Consider the following 16,148-nt stretch of genomic DNA (forward strand, 5'->3'; position numbering starts at 1 on the left):
AAGATCTTGCTGTGATTGATGTCATAGAGTGTTCTGCCTATGTTTTCTTCTAAGAGTTTTATAGTGTCTGGCCTTACATTTAGGTCTTTAATCCATTTTGAGTTTATTTTTGTGTATGGTGTTAGGGAGTCTTCTAATTTCATTCTTTTACCTGTAGCTGTCCAGTTTTCCCAGCACCAGTTATTGAAGGGACTGTGATTTCTCCATTGCATATTCTTGCCTCCTTTATCAAAAATAAGGTGACCATCTGTGTATGGGTGTATCTCTGGGCTTTCTCTCCTGTTCCATTGATCTATATTTCTTTTTTGTGCCAGTACCATACTGTCTTGACTACTGTAGCTTTGTAGTATTGTCTGAAGTCAGGGAGCCTGATTCCTCCAGCTCTGTTTTTCTTCTCAAGATTGCTTTGGCTGTTTGGGGTCTTTTGTGTTTCCATACAAATTGTGAAATTTTTTGTTCCAGCTCTCTGAAAAATGTCATTGGTAGTTTGATAGGGATTGCATTGAATCTGTAGATTGCTTTGGGTAGTATAGTCATTTTCACAATGTTGATTCTTCCAATCCAAGAACATGGTATATCTCTCTGTTTGTGTCATCTTTGATTTCTTTCATCAGTGTCTTGTAGTTTGTTTCATAAACGTCTTTTGTCTCCGTAGGTAGGTTTATTCCTAGGTATTTTATTCTTGTTGCAGTGATAAATGGAAGTGTTTCCTTAATTTCTCTTTCAGATTTTTCATCTTTAGTGTATAGGAATGTAAGAGATATCTGTATATTAATTTTGTATCCTGCAACCTTACCAGATTCATTGATTAACTCTACTAGTTTTCTGGTAGTATCTTTAGGATTCTCTATGTATAATATCATGTCATCTGCAAACAGTGAGAGCTTAACTTCTCTTTTCCTATTTGGACTCCTTTTATTTCTTTTTCTTCTCTGGTTGCTGTAGCTAAAAATTCCAAAAGTTTGTTGAACAATAGTGGTGAGAGTGGGTAACCTTGTCTTGTTCCTGATCTTGGTGGAAATGGTTTCACTTTTTCACCATTGAGAACAATGTTGGCTGTGGGTTTGTCGTAAATGGCCTTTATTATGTTGAGGAAAGTTCCCTCTATGCCTACTTTCTGGAGGGTTTTTATCAGAAATGTGTGTTTAATACTGTCAAAAGCATTTTCTGCATCTATTGAGATGACCATAAGGTTTTTATCCTTCAGTTTTTTTAATATGGTGTATCACATTGATTTGCATGTATTGAAGAATCCTTGCATCCCTGGGATAAACCTCACTTGATCTTGGTGTATGCTCCTTTTAATGCACTGTTGGATTCTGTTTTCTAGTATTTTGATGTGGATTTTTGCATCTATGTTCATCAGTGATATTGGCCTGTAGTTTTCTTTCTTTGTGACATCTTTGTCTGGTTTTGGTATCAGGGAAATACCTGATAGATAGACATTCTTAGTCTCATAGAATAAGTTTTGGAGAGTTCCTCCCTCTGCTATATTTTGGAAGAGTTTGAGAAGGATAGGTGTTAACTCTTCTCTAAATGTTTGATAGAATTTGCCTGTGAAGCCATCTGGTCCTGGGCTTTTGTTTGTTGGAAGATTTTTAATCACATTCTCAATTTCAGTGCTTGGGTTTGGTTTGTTTATAGTTTCTATTTCTTCCTGGTTCACTCTTGGAAGGTTGTGCTTTTTAGGAATTTGTCCATTTCTTCCAGATTGTCCATTTTATTGGCATATAGTTGCTTGCAGTAATCTCTCATGATCCTTTGTATTTCTGCAGTGTCAGTTGTTACTTCTCCTTTTTCATTTGTAATTCTATTGATTTGAGTCTTCTCCCGTTTTTTCTTGATGAGTCTGGCTAATGGTTTATCAATTTTGTTTATCTTCTCAGAGAACCAGCTTTTAGTTTTTTTGATCTTTGCTGTTGTTTCCTTCATTTCTTTTTCATTAATTTCTGATCTGATCTTTATGATTCTTTCCTCTGCTGACTTCGGGTTTTCTTTTCTTTCTTCCTCTAATTGCTTTAGGTGTAAGGTTAACTTGTTTATTTGAGGTGTTTCTTGTTTCTTAGGTAGGATTGTATTGCTATAAACTTCCCTCTTAGAACTGCTTTTGCTGCATCCCATGGGTTTTGGATCTTCATGTTTTCACTGTCATTTGTTTCTAGGTATTTTTTTATTTCCCCTGATTTCTTCAGTGACGTCTTGGTTATTAAGTAGCGTATTGTTTAGCATCCATGTGTTTGCATTTATTTTTTACAGATTTTTTCCTGTAATTGATATTTAGTCTGATAGCATTGTGGTTGGAAAAGATACTTGATACATTTCAATTTTCTTAAATTTACCAAGGCTTGGTTTGTGATCCAAGATATGACCTATCCTGGAGAATGTTCCACGAGCACTTGAGAAAAAGTGTATTCTGTTGTTTTTGGATGGAATGTCCTATAAATATCAATTAAGTCCATCTTGTTTAATGTATCATTTAAAGCTTGTGTTTCCTTATTTATTTTCATTTTGTATGATCTGTTCATTGGTGAAACAGGTGTGCTAGAGTCCCCTACTATAATTGTGTTACTGTCGATTTCCCCATTTATGGCTGTTAGCACTTGCCTTATGTATTGAGGTGTTCCTATATTGGGTGCATAAATATGTACAATTGTTATATATTCTTCTTGGATTGATCCCTTGATCATTATGTAGTGTCCTTCTTTGTCTCCTGTAATAGTCTTTATTTTAAAGTCTTTTTTGCCTGATATGAGAATTGCTACTCTAGCTTTCTATTGAATTCCATTTGCATGGAATATTGTATTCTATCCCCTTTAAGTCTGTGTGTGTCCCTAGGTCTGAAGTGGATCTCTTGTAGGCTGCATATATACTGGTCATGTTTTCGGATCCATTCAGCCAGTCTATGTCTTTTGGTTGGAGCATTTAATCCATTTACATTTAAGGTAATTATCGATATATATTTTTCTATTAATACATATTAGGGATGTTTTCAACTATAATCTCTTCAAATATTTTCTCAGTCTCTCTCTTTTTCTCTTCTACTTCTGGGACCCCTATATTCGAATGTTGGTGTGTTTAATGTTGTCCCAGACGTGTGTCAGATTGTCCTCAATTCTGTTCATTATTTTTTCTTTATTCTGCTCCTCAGTTGTTATTTCCACTATTTTATATTCCAGGTCATTTATCCATTCTTTTCCTCAGTTATTCTGCTATTGTTTCCTTCTAGAGAATTTTTAATTCCATTTATTGTGTTGTTCATCATTGTTTGTTTTCTCATTAGTTCTTCTAGGTCTTTGTTCAACGTTTCTTGTATATTCTCCATTCCAGTTCCAAGATTTGGGATCATCTTTACTATCATTACTCTGAATTCTTTTTCAGGTAGACTGCCTATTTCCTCTACATTTGTTTGGTCTGGTGGGATTTTATCTTGCTTCTTCATCTGCTATGTTTCTCTGTCTTCTCATCTGGCTTTGGAGACTGTGTTTGGGGTATCCTTTTCTCAGGCTGCAGATTCGTAGTTCCTGTTGTTTTTGGTGTCTGCCCCCAGTGGCTAAGGTTGGTTCAGTGGGTTGTGTAGGCTTTCTGGTGGAGGGGACTGATGCCTGTGTTCTGGTGAGTGTGTCTGGATCTTGTCTTTCTGGTGGACAGGTCCACATCTGGTGGTGTGTTTTGGGGTGTCTGTGGCCTTATCATGATTTTAGGCCACCTCTCTGTGAATGGGTGTGCCTGCATTCCTTTCTTGCTAGCTGTTTTGCATGGGATGTCCAGCACTGGATCTTGCTGGTCTCTGAGTGGAGCTGGGTCTTAGCATTGAGACGGATATCTCTGGGAGAGCTTTCATCGTTTGATATTAGAAGGTGCCTGAGGTCTCTTGTATACCAATGTCCTGAACTCGGCTCTCCCACCTCAGAGGCACAGGCCTAACACCCGGCCGGAGCACCAAGACCCTGTCAGACACACGGCTGGGGGTGAGAGCAAGAGGTAGTTTTGGTGCATCTCAAAGACCACCAGTGAGATTCACTGACCATTTTCTCTCCAGAAGTGAAGAAAACAAAATTCAGTCTTTGGCTAGTCAGCCACTTTGGTAGCCAGCCTCCAAGATGGCCCTAATTATCCCCTAATTATCTCCCAGTCTTCATGTACCTGTGTGGCTCCTCGCACTTGAGAAGGGCTGACAGTTTAACTAATAAGAAATTGCAGAAACGACAAAGTGCATCTTCCAAAGTTATAAAAGACATTGCACCTTCTGCTTTGGTTTCTGCTAGATCACTCATCCTGGGGTAAGCCAGCTGCCATGTCATGAGGACACTCAAGCAGCCCTAAGGAGAGATCCATGTGGCAAGGAACTGAGGTCTCTTACCTACAGCCATATGAGTGAGTCATCTCAGAAGTCAAGAGATTTAATTTTATTATTTTTGGTTGCGTTGGGTCTTCGTTGCTGCACAGGGTTTCTCCAGTTGTGTCAAGCAGGGGTTACTCATCATTGTGGTTCACGGGCTTCTCCTTGCGGTGGTTTCTCTTGTTGTGGAGTATGGGTTCTAGGTGCATGGGCTTCAGTAGTTGTGTCATGCAGGCTCAATAGTTGTTGTTTGCAGGTTCTAGAGCACAGGGTCAGTAGTTGTGGCATATGGGCTTAGTTGCTCTGCGGCATGTGGGATCTTCCCAGAGCAGGGATTGAACACCTGTCCTCTGAATCGGCAGGCAAATTCTTATCCACTGTGCCACCAAGGAATTTCAGTGTGCTCCTTTTTAAACCTAGTCTGTTTTCTTTATTTTCTATCTTAACTGTTCTGTATTAAATTAAAAAAATAATACTCCTTTCTACCCCTCCTCTTTGAGTATTATATATGAAGAAGTATGTCTTATTTATTAATCTCAAATTTTCACCTTACTTTAAAGAAGTAATCACAATGTCAAATATTTAATACCCTTCACTTCCACCTTGAAAAGCATGGATATTAAAGTGCTAATATAATTACCTTCCCTAGCCTATCATTTTTACTTTTTGTTATGTATAAAAAAACAATTAAAAACATGCATGGTTTGTAAGGAAATGACAAATTTCAGAAAATTCAGAATCTGAATACACTGTATACATAGCTTCTAGATAAAGACACAGAAAATTGCCAGATACTCAGAGGGCCCCTGGTCCCATTCTAGTGAATCCCCTTAAGGTTTAATATTGTTCTTGTATGTAACAAAATATCATATTACCTGTATTTTATATAAATGTTATGGCACAGTAAAATCACTATTGTATTGGGCCTTTTTATTTTATGTTGCTTGTGAATATGCCTATATGGTTGCCTGTTGTTGTGATTATGCATTGCCATTGTTGCATAGGATTCCATAGTGTATATATTTAACAATTAATTTATTCCAATGTGTATTACAATATGAGTGATTTTCAGTTTGTGTCTATTGAGAATAGCACTGGTATATAAATTCTAGAACTTGAGCTTTGGTGGTGTGTGTATAAATTATTGTTCAGTATACATGTAGTAGTAAAATTTTCGAGTCATAGCTTTCATGTGTTTATCTTTTTAGATATTTCTAAATATTTTCAAAACAGTTGTATGATTTTTCATCCTCAGCAGCAGTGAATGAGATTCAAGGATTATACACATTCTTGTCAAACTTGATAATACCTGTCATTTTCATTTGAACTTTCTGGTTGGTGAGTGATAATTCCAGGTTTCACTTTTTTGCATTTAATTGACTACTAAGAAGCCAAGCATCTTTTGATATGTTTACTTAACATTCTGCACTCTCTTTTTTGAAATGTCTTTTGGTATATTTTCTCCACTTTTGCTATTACATTATCTTCTTGTTGAAGACTTTTTTTTTTTAACATCTGAAGACTTCTTATTTAGGAGTTTTTAACATATGCTTGCTATGAGTTCTTCTCTTTCTGTCTCTCCTCTTTCTTTAGGTGAGGATAAGTTTTTAATGTTAATAACATCTAATTTGTTATTTTCCTCTTTATTTATTTAGTCTTATTTCTATTTATTTATGTAGCCTTCTTATCTGTAGCAGAACATATTATTTATTCTAAACCACAAGTGTTTTTGTTTCTTCAATAAATCTAACTATTAAGCTTTAAATTTGTTAACTTTCTAAACTAAATATGTTGTATCATAGTGAGTATTAATTTTTCTATGACAGCTGAAAGATTACATTTATTAAGAAAATGTTGTATTCAGCTTTCTTTTCATTTGCTCCTACTTATCATTTATTCACAGATTATCATTGATTCACCATTGATGAATGGATCTGACTTTTCTCTGATTTCTCATGGTCATTCTCACTAATTCATCTTGCTTCCTGAAATCTTTAGCAATGCCATTATTCCACAGAAGCAAAAACCTTCCTTGGGCCTTTTTCCTCAGAATATTGATTATTCCCACATTTTAAATGGGACATTGCAATAAGTTTGGAGAAAATGGCACAAGTGTCTCTCTCTTTTTTTCACATCTTGTATCAGCCTCTGCTTGCATTCTGTGTTCAAAGATTTTTGTATGACACATTGATGGAAGATGACAGTTGTTTCTCTCCTTGGGGCAAAAGACAGATTAATTACCTGACAAAAATAATAAAGACAGTGTCTTGCTCTGTTCAAATGTTGGACAGGATTGCTTGCATCCTAATTTAAAAGTTTCAGGTGACTGAAGCTTAAGATTCCTAAGCTTTAATCCATACTTGTGCCATGCACGGCACCCAACAGGACTGCTTTACATAACCCCATGAGACTTTTGTGTACAAGTGAGACAGATAAAAATATAAAACTGTTCCTGTCGTTTTGTTTCATAAAAATGATTTTTTGTCTCATTTAAAACATTTTTTTGTAAAATCCAAAAAACGTGTCAGGCTAAAATATTGGAATTACAATACGGTAAAATCTAAGACCCTTCAAATTTCCAGTTTTCTTGATGATGGGATGCCATCAGAGATATGACTTCATTAAACACAATAGGTAAGATTCCTTAATAAGCCTGATTGGGGAATATAAAAATAATCCCCGGAAAAATTTGCACATTTTCTAGTTCTCAAGTATTGGTTAAGATGGTAGAAAGTGCCCTTCATTGTCCGATATGTGAATGCATATCAATTGTGAGAGGTGGGGATAAAACAAGCAGCCTAAATATCCTTTATGTTTGTTGTACTACTAGTAGAAAGAGGAAGGGTCAACATGTCACCATGGTTGATATAGCAAATAAGCTGCTTGAAACTACACAGAAATGTACCTGCTTGTATTTTCTGTATAGCTACCCTCTCTTTTGGTGTGCCCTGATACCTCCCTCAACTTATGTACCAACTCCAGCAGCATTAAGCAGAAATACAAAGAAATCTATTCTTTGGAATTATGAGGAAGGGAAGAGTCGAAAATTTTATAGCATGCTCTGTACAAGCCTACAGGTCACCATCCTTATTTATGTCATGCCATGCATGGGTTCAGGGGATTCTAGAAGAACGAAGGTCTGTGGGGTTAATCACAGCTGCGTTCATGGGCAGTAAAAGAGAAGGGCCTTATTTTAGTCACTTTCTCCATGCTAGTAGCTACAAAAAGAAGAGGGCAGCAGACATCTTAGGGAGAAGAGTCAACATTAAATGAAATGTCCTAATTACTCTAGGCAACCTCTCATGATAGCCTCCCATAGCTGCTCAAATCCCTACATACTTGCACAAGGGATAGTGTAATATTACTGGAGCATGTGACTGCAGATTAACATTATTTTTGTTGAAAAAAATAAAAATAGGTTCAAGTGATAGGGTTTGAAAGGGGTTCACAGTGCGAGGGTAACTATTGTAACAATGTGGACAGAACGCTTTGGATGGATTCGTCATGTTTTTGTTTTTTGCTGCTTCAGAATATGTAGTAGAGATTGGTGTGTTCCATGATGCATTCCCGCTTCTTATAAGTTTTAGATGGAATACCCCTTAAGGAAGAAGTGCACGTAAGGAAGATTAGTGAGTCAAACTCCTCTGCCCTCTGTCAGCAGTGGGTGCAAAGGGATTTAGACCAAGTGCTTTCATCCTTTGATGTGCAAAGTTTTCACTATACGAATGATGTTTTGTTTGTTTGCAGATCAGGAGCCTTGGTCTCAATATCCCTGTTTAAAAGGTGTTATCACATGTCTGCCAGAAAGAATTGCTGATGAAACTGGAAAAAATTGCGAGTTATCCTTAACAATTAAGGGTTTGGTAGCAACATGGATGGACCTAGAGATTGTTATACTGAGTGAAGCAAATCAGACACAGAAAGACAGATATCATATGACATTGCTTATATAAGGAATCTAAAAAAGAAAACAAAGGTACAAATGAACTTATTTACACAACAGAAATAGAGTCATGAATATAGAAAAGAAACTTATGGTTACCAGGGGATAAGTGGGGAAGGGATAAATTGGGAGATTGGGACTGACATATACACACTACTGTACATAAAATAGATAAGTATTGATAAGGACCTGCTTCATAGCACGGGGAACTCTACTCAATGGTCTGTACTGGCATATAGGGGAAAGGAATCTTAAAAAAAAAGGTTTTTGGATTATATAATAAATATAACTGTGCCAACCTTTAACATGAAAGGAAAAATCAGTTAACTTTGTGGCCCCTGTTATGGTGTAAACATTTTGTACCTCTAATTTTAAAATTTTGAAACCCAGCTCCCATGTTGATGGTATTAGGAGGTGGGGCTTTTGGGAGGTGATGAAGTCATGAGGCCGGAGACCTCAAACATGGGATTAATGATCTAATAAATGTAGCACACAGAAGACCTTATGCCCATTACATGATTTCATTGCCGAGCGAGAAGACCCACATTATGAACCAGAAATTGGTCCCTCACCAGACACTAAGTCAGCTGGCAACTTATTCTTTTTTTTTTAATTAATTAATAATTTTTTGGCTGCATTGGGTCTTTGTTACGGTGCGTGGGCTTCTCATTGGGTGGCTTCTTTTGTTGTGGAGCATAGGTTCTAGGTGTGTGGGTTTCAGTAGTTGTGGCACACGGGCTCAGTAGTTGTGGCCTGTGGGCTCTAGAGCACAGGCTCAGTATTTCTGGTACACGGGCTTAGTTGTGGGATCTTCCCGGACCATGGCTCAAACCCGTGTCCCCTTTATTGGTAGGCAGATTCTTAACCACTGCATCACCAGGGAAGCCTCTGGTGACTTGAACTTGAACTTTTCAGCTTCAGCAATTATGAGAAAACAAAAATATTCTGTTTTTTGTAAAATACCAAGTCTCTTGTATTTTGTTTTAGCAGTCAAAGAACTGGCTGAGGAGAAATATCTGTGAGCTTGAAGACATATCAAGAGAAACTTTTAAATGTCAAAAGAAAAGAGAAAATGGGCAGGAAAGAAATCAACAGAACAGAGTAATCAATAATTGTTGAACAATGAAAATGCTGTGACCTATACATAATGGGCATAGCAGGAGGAGAATAAAGATAACAAAGAACAGAAAATATTTTTTAAAAATGACTGAGACTCTCCCCAAATGAATGTCTGACACTAAATCCACAACATCCAAACTTAGAGGAACATATGAATAGTAAAGAAAACTGACCAATATCTCTCAGGAACATCAATGTGAAAATCCTCAACAAAATATTAACAAATCGAATCCAACAATATTTTGAAAGAATTTTATATCATGAATGAGAGAGAATAATCCCAGGTATGCAAGGCTGGTTCAACATTCTAAAATCAAATAATTATATCCATCATATCAACACCCTAAAGACAATCATTAGCATATCAATAGATTCAGAAGACCTTGGAAAAAATCTAACACCCATTCTTCATAAAAACTCTCAGTTAAAAAAATACACTGGAGCTTTCTCAAGTTGATAACAAAGATCTACAGGAAACTTTTATCTTACATCATGCTTAATGGTCAAAAACATGAAATTTTTCCACTAAGTTCAGGTAAAAACAAGGATGTTCCCTTTCATGACTACTTTTCCATATTTTACTCCAAGTCCTTGTTAATGCAATAAGACATGAAAATAAATAAAACAAATACAGAGTGGGTAGAAAAAAACGAAAGCAGCCTAAAGAAAATGTGGACCAATATACTTTATAGACATCTCACCAAAGAAAATAGACACTATGCATATAAGTATACAGAAGAATAATCCAGATTACATGCTGCCATGAAAAAGCAAATTAAAAATACAATTACATACCACTATGTAACACTCAGAATGGCTAAAATGTGAACAATGACAAGAACAAATTCTGTAGGGGATGTGGAACAATAGGAAATGTCATTTGTTATTGGTGGAAATGAAAAATAATACAGCTACTTTGGTAGTCTGATTGAACATTCCCTTACTGTACAATCCGGCAAGTGTTCTCATGGATATTTACTGAAAGTAGTTTAAAACATACTTCCATACGAAAACCTGCATATGGATATTTATAGCACCTAATTCAATATTGCCAAAATGTGAATGAAACTAAGGTGTCCTCCAATAGGTGAATGAAATGATATAGTAGTAATATATTCTGGGAATGGGATAATATTGAACACTAAAAAAGTAAGCTATCAAGCCATAAAAATATATGCGAATTCTTTTTTTCTTTTGAAATATAGGTGATTTTCTTTATTTTGTAATTTAAACTTTATTGGAGTATAGTTGATTTACAATGTTGTGTTCATTTCAGCTGCACAGCAAGTGATTCAATTACACATATATATATTCATTCCTTTTCAGATTCTTTTCTGATAAAGGTATTCCCAGGATATTGAGTAGAGTTCCTTGTGCTATAGAGTAGGTCCTTGTTGCTTATCTATGTTATATAGAGTAGTATTCGTATGTTTACCTTAAGTTCCTGATTTATCCCTACCACCCCACCTTTCCTGTTTGGTAACCATAAGTTTGTTTTCCAAGTCTCTGAGTCTGCCTCTGTTTTGTAAGTTAGTTCATTTGTATCAATTTTTAGGTTCCACCTAGAAGTGATATCATACAATATTTGTCTTGCTGTGTCTGACTTACTTCACTTAGTACAATCATCTCTAGGTCCATCCATGTTACTGCAATTGCATTATTTTCTTCTATTTTATGACTGAGTCATATTCCATTATATATATGTATCACATATTCTTTACCTATATTCATATGTTGATGGACATTTTGGTTGCTTCCATGTCTTCGCTATTGTAAAGAGTGTTGCAGTGAACATTGGGGAAGATGTGTCTTTTCTATTTATGCTTTCCTCCAGATATGCACACAGGAGTGAACTTGCTGGATCATCTGGTAGCTCTATTTTATTTCATTTCATTTCAATTTCAATTTTTTTGGAGTATAGTTGATTTACAATGCTGTGTTACTTTCTGCCACACAGCAGAGTGAAGCAGTTATACATATATCCAATCCTTTTAGGATTCCTTTCCCATACAGGTCATTACAGAGTATTGAGTAGAGTTCCCTGTGCTATACAGTAGGCCCTTATTTGTTGTCTCTTTTATATATAGTGGTGTGTATATGTCAATCCCAATTTCCAATTTATCCCTCTTGCCTCCCCTTACTCTGGTAACCTCCATTCTGTGCTCCATAGTGACTGTTACCAATTGGCATTGCCATCAGTAGCATAGTATTGGTGGGGCAGTGGTTAAGAATCCGCCTGCCAGTGCAGGGGACACAGGTTCGGGCCCTGGCCAAGGAAGATCCCACACGCTACAGAGCAACTAAGTCTGTGCACCATAGCTACTGATTCTGCACTCTAGAGCCCACGAGCCACAACTACTGAGCTCACGTGCCACAACTACTGAAGCCTGTGCTCCACAAGAGAAGCCACCGCAAAGAGAAGGCTGTGTACCACAGGGATGAGTAGCCCCCACTTGCTGCAACTATAGAAAAACTGCATGCAGCAACAAAGACCCAAAGCAGATTAAAAAACAAAAAGTAGCAGGTTTCTCTTTTTCCACACCCTCTGAAGCATTTCTTGTTTCTAGACTTTGTGAGGATGGCTATTCTGAGTGGTTCCAGGTGATACTTCTTTGTACATCTGATTTGCATTTGTCTAACATAAAGCAATGGTGTGCATCTTCATTGTGCTTTTTTTTTGAACAGTGTGAGTAAAATTTACCCCTTGAAAAAGGGTTATTGAAAGGTTGCCTTGTTTTGAACTCTATTTCAATTACCTACAGCAAGACGTTTTTTGAGGGCTGTTATCATTTACAGCTTCCCAGGCATTGTGAATATGAAGTGCCTATAAGGTCCAGTTTTAGAATTGTTGTTATGGGAAACAGAAGGCGGCAGGATCTCTACTGTCCCTCTCTGGTTACTGACACAACCTTAGATATAGGGAAAGTCCTGTTCCTGGGTTTTAAATTAGAGTGGAATGTGCCTGACCAAACATATAAGGGCTTCTGTCCCATTCCTTCTTCTCCCTTACCCTTCATCCCCCGAACAAGTATAAACCCCTGCAAAATCACCTGTTGAAGTTGCTATCTTGTAGAGTGAGATGGCCCTAACGAAGGGGTCGGGAGGTCGGAACCCAAACACCAGGATATATTGAGACCAGGTGATTTTCCAAATATCATCCAGCCCAGAGAGTCCACCATCCTTTGGGTGTCAGAGGGTTGGTTTAGTAGTATGAGGGCACACTTAGATCTGGAGGTTGTGATCCCATGCAGAGGTTACCAGGTACTACATGTTCAAGGGGGGCGAATTAGCTGGCATATCCTCCCGAGGTCCTCAGGCCTACAGCAGTCCAGCCTTGGGACAAAATTTGGTCTGTGTCCAGGGATGTGACACTAGCACATTCACTGCGACTAAACGAATTTAGTGCTCATTTTCCTTTTCTGTAACTTAATTTTTAATTTATAATGGAATATAGTTGATTTACCATGTTGTGTTCGTTTTTATTATACACCAACATGATTCATTTATAAAGAGATAACTATATATTCTTTTTAGAATTATTTTCCCATTGAGGTTACTAAAGGGGTATTGAGAAGAGTTCCAAGTGCTCTACAGCAGGTCCATGTTGATTACAAGTTTTCTCTCTGTAAATATGTATACTAACTCCAACCTCATGATTTATGCCTCTAACACACCTTTGCAGTTTGGTAACCATAAGTGTGTGTTCTAAGTCTGGGACTCTTTCTGTGTTGTAAGATATACCTTTGTATCAATTTTTAGATTCCACCGATAAGTAATATCATATATTTATCACTGTGTGATTTATGGCACTTAGTATGAATGTATCTAGGTCCTTCTGAGTGACTGCAAATGGCCTTATTCATTTCATGGCTAAGTAATATTCCATTGTATATATCTACCATAATTTCTTTATCCAGTCTTCCTTCCAAGGACGTTTATGTAGCTTCCAGGTAGAGGCGCTTGTTAACAGCGCTGCATAAATTTTAGAGTGCCTGGGTCCTGTCAATTTACTTTTTTTCCCAAGATACAGGCCCAGGAGTGGAAACGCCATGTGCTCTGAAGCTCTGTTTTTTAGATTTTTAAGGAATCACCACCCACTTCTCCAGAGTGGCTGTTAGCAATTTACATTCCCACTTGTCAGGGTTACCTTTTCTCCACGCCCTGTCCTGCATTTCAGGTTTTACACTTTGTGAGTTGGCCATTCTGACTAGTGCGAAGTGATACCTCTTTGTAGTATTAATTTACATTACCCACCTGTTTTGTTGGCCAAAAGTGGAGTAAGGGTTTTTCCTGAATATATTAAGGAATAACGCATACGGCCTTTTTGGCAAACTGCATCACTGGTGATGTTCAGCAGCTTTGCATGTGCTATAATGGCGAGTGCAAACTACCTCTTAAAATCCCTTTCCTGCAATTCTGCCTTGCTTACAAGGCCTTTACAAATACTTGGCTCAAGAAATGACTCCCTTAGAGGTGTCAATTACAACCCTGAATGTTTGTGAATTGCAGTGTCCCTGAGCACCAGTTTTCAACTTATTGTTTAGGGAAGCAGCCACAAAGAGGCAGGATTTCTAAAGACCCATTACTGGGGCACCTGAAGAACAGGGAAACTCTTCCAGATTAGGAAACTAGAGTGGCATATGCCTGTCCAGACATCTAGGGCTTGTGTCTCATTCCGTCCCCCATTCCCCTTCTTCACAAGGAAAATTTCAAGCTGTGCAAAACCAGCCGTTGAGTGTGCTGCCTTCCGAAAGTGGGGAGACTCTAAGGAAAGGAGCTGGGGAACCCGAATACCAGGAGAAGTGGAGACGATGTGACTTTTCCAAACTCTTCCCGAACAGACGGTGTACCATCCTCTGCCTGTCCCACTCATATTTTAGCTGTAGGAAGGGTTCCCTGCACCTGGAGATATGGGACCCATGGAATGGGGGCCAGGTAGTATTACTCTAAAAGTGCTGCATTAGCTGTCCCATTCTCACCAAGCCTCTCAGCCCCACGAGTGTAGTGTCTTAGGTCCCATCCATCTGTGTGTCTAGATGTGTTCAGTCCAGGTTGCATTACAGCCCTTGAACAAATTTTGTACAAACTTCTCTCTCAAATTCTCGGGGGAAGATGCCGGAAGAGTAAGACGCGGAGATCACCTTCCTCCCCACAGATACAACAGAAATACATCTACACGTGGAACAACTCCTACAGAACACCTACTGAACGCTGGCAAAAGACCTCAGACCTCCCAAAAGGCAAGAAACTCCCCAAGTACATGGGTAGGGCAAAAGAAAAAAAAGAAAAACAGACAAAAGAATAGGGACGGCCCCTGCACCAGTGGGAGGGAGCTGTGAAGGAGGAAAGGTTTCCACACACTAGGAAGCCACTTTGCAGGCAGAGACTGTGGGTGGCAGAGTGGGGAAGCTTCGGAGCCACAGAGGAGAGCGCAGCCACAGGGGTGCGGAGGGCAAAGCGGAGATATTCCCGCACAGAGGATCTGTGCCGACTGGCACTCACCAAACCGAGAGGCTTGTCTGCTCACCCGCTGGGGCGGGCGGGGCTGCGAGCTGAGGCTCGGGCTTTGATCAGAGCACAGGGAGAGGAACTATATCTATGCTAATTACAACCTCCTGGTTTATGCACCACCCCACCCCAACTTTCTCATTTAGCAGCCATGAATGTGTTTTCTAAATGTGTGACTCTATTTCTGTTTTGTAATTGAGTTCATGTGTAGCCATTTTTAGATACCATCTATAAGAGATACCTTATAAGAAGTCTCTTTTTATGTCTGACCTATGTCACTTAGAACGATCATACCTCAGTCTCCAGGAGTTGCTGCAATGGGCCTTATTTCGTTGATTTAATTGCTTATGAATATTCCATTGTACATAAGTACCACATCTTCTTTATCCATTTTTTTCCTTCCAAGGACATGTAAGTTGTACCCAAGCTGAGGCATTTCTAAACAGAGCAGCATGAAACGTAGGGGTGCCCGTGTCCTGTCGATTTTTGGTTTTCCCAAGATATACGCCCAAGAGTGGAAGTGCCCTATGCTCTGTAGCTCTGTTTTTAGATTTTGCAGGAAACACCATACACTTCTCCAGAGTGGTTGCTGGCTATTTACACCGCCCCCCCCAATCAGCGTAAAAAGGCTCCCTTTTCTCCATGGACTGTGCTGCATTTCTCGTTTTACACTTTTCCAGGATGGTCCTTCTGACGAATGCGAAGTGAGACTTCTTTGTAGTGCTGATTTGCATTTCCCTCTTGTTTGGATGGCCAAAAAGGGCGTATGCATTATTCCTGAATATATTAATTTATATAATGGGGTTTAGCTGATTTCCACTGCTGTGTTTTTGCCGCTTTACACCCACTTGATTCACTTACAGAGAGATACCAATAAATACTTTTAAAATTCTTACTAGTCAGATATATTCTTCGGCGGTGAAGAGGGCGTGTTGAGTCCAGTTCATTGAGCAAGGAGTAGGTCTTATCTATTACATATTTGGTTTATAGAACGGTATCCGTGCTAATTGCACACTCTGGTTTTAAGCATCACCCCGCCTCACATTTCCACATAAGCAGACATAAGTGTGTTTTCTAAGTGTGTGACTTTGTTCTGCTTTGTAATTCAGTTCATGTGTAGCCATGTTTACATTCCCACTATAAGTGACATAAGTTTCTTTTTCTGTGTGACTTATTTCACTTAGAATCAGCGTACCTAAATCCACTCATTATTCTGCTACTAGCCTTATAACATTGATT

The sequence above is a fragment of the Leucopleurus acutus genome (genome assembly GCF_964270905.1).
Source record: "Leucopleurus acutus genome assembly, chromosome: 4".
In the NCBI taxonomy this organism is placed as follows: domain Eukaryota; kingdom Metazoa; phylum Chordata; class Mammalia; order Artiodactyla; family Delphinidae; genus Leucopleurus; species Leucopleurus acutus.